The sequence below is a fragment of the Megalopta genalis genome, unplaced genomic scaffold, assembly GCF_051020955.1.
Source record: "Megalopta genalis isolate 19385.01 unplaced genomic scaffold, iyMegGena1_principal scaffold0031, whole genome shotgun sequence".
Classification (NCBI taxonomy): domain Eukaryota; kingdom Metazoa; phylum Arthropoda; class Insecta; order Hymenoptera; family Halictidae; genus Megalopta; species Megalopta genalis.
This window is the reverse complement of record NW_027476100.1, coordinates 1715731-1721986: the sequence shown is the minus strand read 5'-3', so window position 1 is coordinate 1721986 and position 6256 is coordinate 1715731.

Here is a 6256-nt window from a genome sequence, read left to right as displayed (position 1 = left end):
GAAGCCAGGGCAGTGTTTCCGACAATTCCTCGAAATCTGCCAAAACGGATTTAGGATAACATAAGCTCCTTAGTAGTAATACGTAGAAAATGCATCAGAATGTTGTACCACTCTTCGGAGAACATATTTCAGCAGAATGCTTAAACGCGATTGTTGAAATAAATTATTACAGTCTTCGTTGAAAACGAAGATTATTTTTAACTTTAACATGGAAATAATTGCTGTCACTGTGAAAGTTTCTAACGTTGATCGACGCGAATAAGAAAAGAGTGGAAAATTGATTGAAGAATAAATCAAACGGTACAAAATATTGGATGTTCTTCTGTTTACACGTCAGAAACTATATCACATAATTTCTTTATTCCGTATCTTATAAAAATATATATAATTTTATATTAATATTGTCTTTATATATATAGTGTTATTAAACAGTATATTACTATAATAATTATAATAATATTGTATATATGTTCCGGCCGAATCGCGGACCGCGGGTCAACGCACGTTCGACATTCGATGTACGCCGTCTCGCCGTTTTTGTCGAATAAATGGCGAGGCGGCAAGACAATAACACGATCGACGTGCGTTGGCCCGACAGTCAAACGCTCGCCTCGGCCGAAATGTATACGCGGTTTTTTTGCCTTAGGAGGCAATAACCGGCCTTCGACGCCTGACGATGCTTCTCCTTGAACATCGGCCAGGTGTCTGTATATACTGCCGCAAATTTGATATCGGGGGATTTTTGTCGACAACATTATCGCTTATAGACCAGTATTATTCTGCGCCCTTGCGCCCATACGAAGCCGTGCTTCCATTTTATAGTCTAAGTGAAGCCGTGCTTCACTTCGTAACAAATTCGTAGCCGTGCTACACTTTATACGTCGAACGGAGCCGTGCTCCAAGAATTGTAAATGAGGACTGTGGAGTGCAACAAATAAATCGTGTCGTCTCCTCACGACTTCCGGCGGTTATTTTGTGCCGTGCGCAACAATATATATACAAACAAAGTTAGTATAAAATTTAATATATACCTTTATAATTATTATAATAATATACTGTAATATAATATATTATACTTATATATATATATATATATATATATATATATATACTATATTATAATAATATAATAAGTTATTAGACACTGTATAATTATAGTAATTATAAAGCCAGACGTCCGTTCTATCGAATAGAATACTTTTTACCAATAGTGACAGTAACCCTACAACAATTGCATTCTCATTTCACAGTATGCCTGAATGCAAGTTTCTTCTAAATTAAGTACAATTCGATAGAATTATGTGGAAAGTGTATGTCCAGTCGAACTCGCTCCTGATTGGTCGAATCACTGTTCCGGAACGGTCACCGAAGCGTGAAGCGTGACCAGGGATATATATATATACCCCAAATTTTGGCAAATGGCTCATTCGTCGCCTTGTATCTGCATCAGCAATATGGAGTACTTCAGGAAATTCCTTAATGTGATGGGATCGCTCGACCCTACTAAGGTGGATTTTATTTCCGAACTTCCGCCGGAGGTGTCGCAGTTGATCCTACGCATGTTGGATCCTCGATCTCTGCTTTGCGCTGCTCGAGTGTCAGGTAAGTGGTTGAATGTCTGCAAGGATGATCCTATATTCAGACGAACCGCGAGACACTACAAGCAGCGCATAGTGCAGAGAAAGAGAGAACGTTTTGCTGCGGCTGCTGTTAAAGAACCGAGGGCGACGGTACAGAGAGCAGTTCCATTTCCTGCTCAGGTGAGAATGGTCGCACCTCATGTACGAGCTCGGCCAGCTTTGACAAATTCGACGTGTGCTCGAATGCGTTGCAGGTCTATTAGATTGTAGTGTTTTTTGTATTAATAAATTGTTTGACCTGACATTTGCTCCTTTCAGCAAATAAATACTATTATTATTATTATTTAGTTAAGTAAGTGTACATAACTTTTCATTTTTTTATGTATCTTGACCAGTTTCTTTAATAGAAGCAATATTTTTTTAGGTTTATCATAGGACTATTAATAATAAATTGTATCTTGTATAGTTGTATTTTGACCAGCTGCTTCTATAGTAACAATTTTTTTCTAATTAGTTCTAATATGACGTAACTAAGATTAACTTAACACCATATTTGACGATCTCTGCAGCCAATGCGAGTAAAGAGCAACTATAGCAGATCTCTACACCGACAGAATGAAAGTTCACTTATCCGCATTTCATACGTATATACAGAGTGTTTAAAACGTTTTAAAGACGTCTGGTGTAGAACATTCGCGACAATCAGAACAATCAGAACTTTCAGAAGAGTTCTCCAAACATTAACGGCAGTCACTGTATCGCCATTAACGTTCGTACAACTATTAAAACACAATAACTTTTTTAGAACTGGACCAATCGACTCGAATTTTATTAAAATGATTTTGCTATTGCTTGAAATGACAAAAAAACGAATAAAAAAGCTCATGTTCGATCATTCAAACTCGATTTACTCGGAAACTACGTGCCGTACAAAAAGTAGCTATTTTATATTTTGTTTCATGTTTTTCACAAAGAATCACCTGGCGCCCGGTTGTGCACATCTTTCAGGGAGTTTACATTTTATGTCATGTGAAAGTACAAAGGGCCCTCTTTCAATCCATCCCGAGGTGAATTTTTGGCGGAAGAAGGACGAAGGAATAAATTCTGGTACGTTCAAATTCATTTAAATGCAGGAGGATCAACTGCATGAAAGTCCAATTTATGCAGTGCAATTGCTGCTACTGGGCTACGAGGAGCGAATAGAGGAACTTTTGAAGATTTGAATTCTCTTAATCCGTGGATCCGCGTGCAGCTGTAACGGCAACACGAGTCCTATCCGCGCATTACGTCGACTCGTTGCGATTAATCCACCGAAAAACAAGGCAGCGCAATTTGTATCTCTCCGTATATCTCGTATTTATACGGGAACGTGTAACCAGCATGCATTCCGGCGGACAGGCGATGTACGCTGTGTTTCGCGTTACACAAGGTGTTTATACATGTACGATTTAGATCTGTCTCAGGAGAAAAAAAAAGTAGGAGTACGCTTCTCGCACGCATACAATGTTTGCAGACTTTTATGCGAAATAAATTTCTTTTAGAAAACACGTCTTACAGCAAAGTATCTTCGCCGATAACTTTAGTTAGTTACAAACGACGCGCGAATCTTTTTAAACTATCCTCTTATCGTTCTCAGTCATAAAAATATCGTGAAACTATCAATCTGAATTCGAAACGGTCGTCAAACGTCTAACAAGTTCGCGCGAAATGATTATTAGATTTACCGGAAAGTTCTGTCCGTTTTTGAATTGAAATATAACACAATTTTCATACATTTAATACTATTTATTGTAGAATATACTTTCCATCGTTACTTATGACTTCATGCCAGCGCGATGGCAACTTCTAAATGCCATTTTTAAAAAATGATTTATTTCTAGAAGCAAAAAACTCAACTAGTGCTTGGTTGACATCAGCTTCAATTTTGAATTTTTTTTCCTGTAAAAATGTTTTGCAAAGAGAGAAACAAGTGATAATCGGAGGGTGCTAGGTCTGGAGAGTATGGTAGATGTGACAGAATTTGCCAGCCTAGCTCTGCGATTTTCTAACGAGTCGCCAAAGCAGCATGTGGTCTGGCAATATCATCGGTAGCCATGTTTTCACGATCGCGTCTCGCTTAATAATGACATGAGACATCTTTTTTCATTTTATTTAGGAGAGTACATGTGTGTAAATGCGATGGTAATGAGAGATAGTCATATATGTCTCAAATCAACATGTGCATATGGATTGAAACTTGAAGTGACACTATCGGACAGAACATTCCGGTAGACCTAATAAAACGGAACGTGGTCCGTTGCTGCTGCAAACGAAGACGCTACATCGAGTGATCGAAGCCGATTATAAAAACGAGCGTACACGGCGCGATCCATAGAATATTTTAGCCGACGGTTTACCGTCCGAACGATTTTTTCGCCGTGTCGTTAACCTAAACACTGTGAATGGTTGATGCTTGGACGACGAGAGCTACGGATTTATGGCCGCTTGGTAGTCGGTGATGCACGTGTGCACGGTCCGGCACCGGAATTTATTATGACGTTCTTTACTGCGTCTCTCGATCTCCTCTAATCTTTCTCTTGCGGCCTGAATCAACTGGTCGTGTCGTTTCCTCCATTTGGTTACCAAGGTTACATAGGTTGTGCCTGGAGTGGAGCTAACTGCTGATGGTACGTTAGCCGTTCGTCCAAACGTCAGTTCGAAAGTTGTCCGTCCGGTAGATTCGTGGACACTAGTGTTGTAGGCGAGTGTGATGGGCTTTACAACTTCGTCCCATTCGAGTTCTGTGTGCTCCGCTGTGGCTGTTTTTAGGAGATCTTGAATCACTGCATGAGCTCGTTCAAGCGATACGTTGCTCTGTGGGTGCCAAGAGGTTGTCTGGATATGTTGTATCCCGAGATTCTCCTAAAACTCTTGCATTACCTGGACGATAAAGTTTGCACCTTGATCGGTGAGTATAGCTTTTGGTGTTGAAAATGTGTATACATAGTTTTCGAGTAACCCGTTGACCACGTCTTCTGCTCTGGTCGCAGTGAGGGGAACGAGTATGAGGTATTTCGTGAGCTGATCCTGGATGCTGAGGATATGTCGGTTGTTTCTCCGTGTGACTGGCAGTGATCCGAATATATCCATAGCGATTTTGTCATTAGGTTGTAGTGGTGTATCTGTAATAATGTCGGGGTGTGCGAATGGCGTACGTTGTGTTTTGTTGCGTTGACACACGTCGCAGGTCGTAATGTATCGCCTTACGTCCTCGTCCATTCCTCTCCAATCGTAGTTCATTTTGATTCTTCGAAGTGTCCTTGTGTCCCCAAAGTGTCCACTTGTCGGCGTACCATGATTTTCTGAGATGATCAGTTGCTTTTCTTCTGATGTGAGCCTTGTGTTTCGCTTGGTTGGGACAGCGGTTTTCTTCTTTTCTTCAGCCGTGAATTGCAGCATCGCAAACAGGCGGTCTTGCTCTCGCGGCGTGATAGATTTTGTTTCTCCGCTGTTTCCAAGATGAGGCTTCGTGAAGGTAATTAATCCACGCTTCCTCGTTGAACGTTTCTCGTGGGGTGAGAATCACGTCTTGCTTGCCAGTGGCCACGTAGCTGGCCATTGAAGGCGTCTCGACTGCCTCCCAAGCGACCATGGGGTTGAACTCTGTCGTTGTATGAGTTCGTCCAGTTCTTCTTCATTGGTCATGTTCACCCTGGACAGGGCGTCGGCGTCTTGGTTTTCTTTGCCCTTTTTGTAGTCGATCTCGTAATCGTAGCTCTCGAGGAGCAGTGTTAGTGCACAGCACTAATGTCTTTATGACACGGACGTGCATAACCGGCTGTTTTTCGAGCCCAGGTTTTTTGGGAAATCGTTTCTCTCGGTCTCGATGGCCGGGACTAGTTATAGAGAAGGAAAGGTTCCGAAGGGTCAGCCTGACATTGTTTTATGACGGTCATGCCTGGAGGAACTTTCCTGTCTTAGCCGGGGCCTTGCGCTCGTCTGCTTTGAAACGGACCAGCTGATTGGCTATTGCCAAAATCGGGCAGGACCAATCGGCGAATAGTGTAGGTGCGTTGGAGGGATGGTAGTCTGCTACGAGCGAGGGTATTCTCTGATAGAGCTTCAGAGTTGTAATAGAAGTCGTAGCATCAAGACATCCTGACCAAGGGTGTACTGTAGTCAGGGGCTCAATACAAAATAGCAGGCAGAATCCGGTTCTTTATTTTATACAGTCCACAAATATAGCGTCATAATTCGTCGCTATTATTGACGACGCTGTGACGTCCCAACATTTTGGTCCTTCGTGCCGGATACTTGCGGATCGAAACTTTAGTCCTTGGGTTTTCTCAAGCTGGTATTCGGCCTCTGTTTTCAACTGGTGATCTTTAGAGGAAGATTTCATCAAGCACGTTACAACCTACGCCTCTTGGATATTTTGGAGACCACGAAGCTGCCGTTCAGACACGGACATCCTCGTTGACGGAACAGTGGGACTCTCCGAAGGATACAACTCTCGCATGGTCAAGAAGTCTACGATTAGTCAACTACGCTAACAAGGCTCGTTTCTAGGAAATCTCAAATCATCGTTGAGATTTCATCAAGAACCTCACAACCTACGCCTCTTGGATATTTTGGAGACCACGAAGCTGCCGTTCAGACACGGACATCCTCGTTGACGGAACAGCAACACCAAGGCT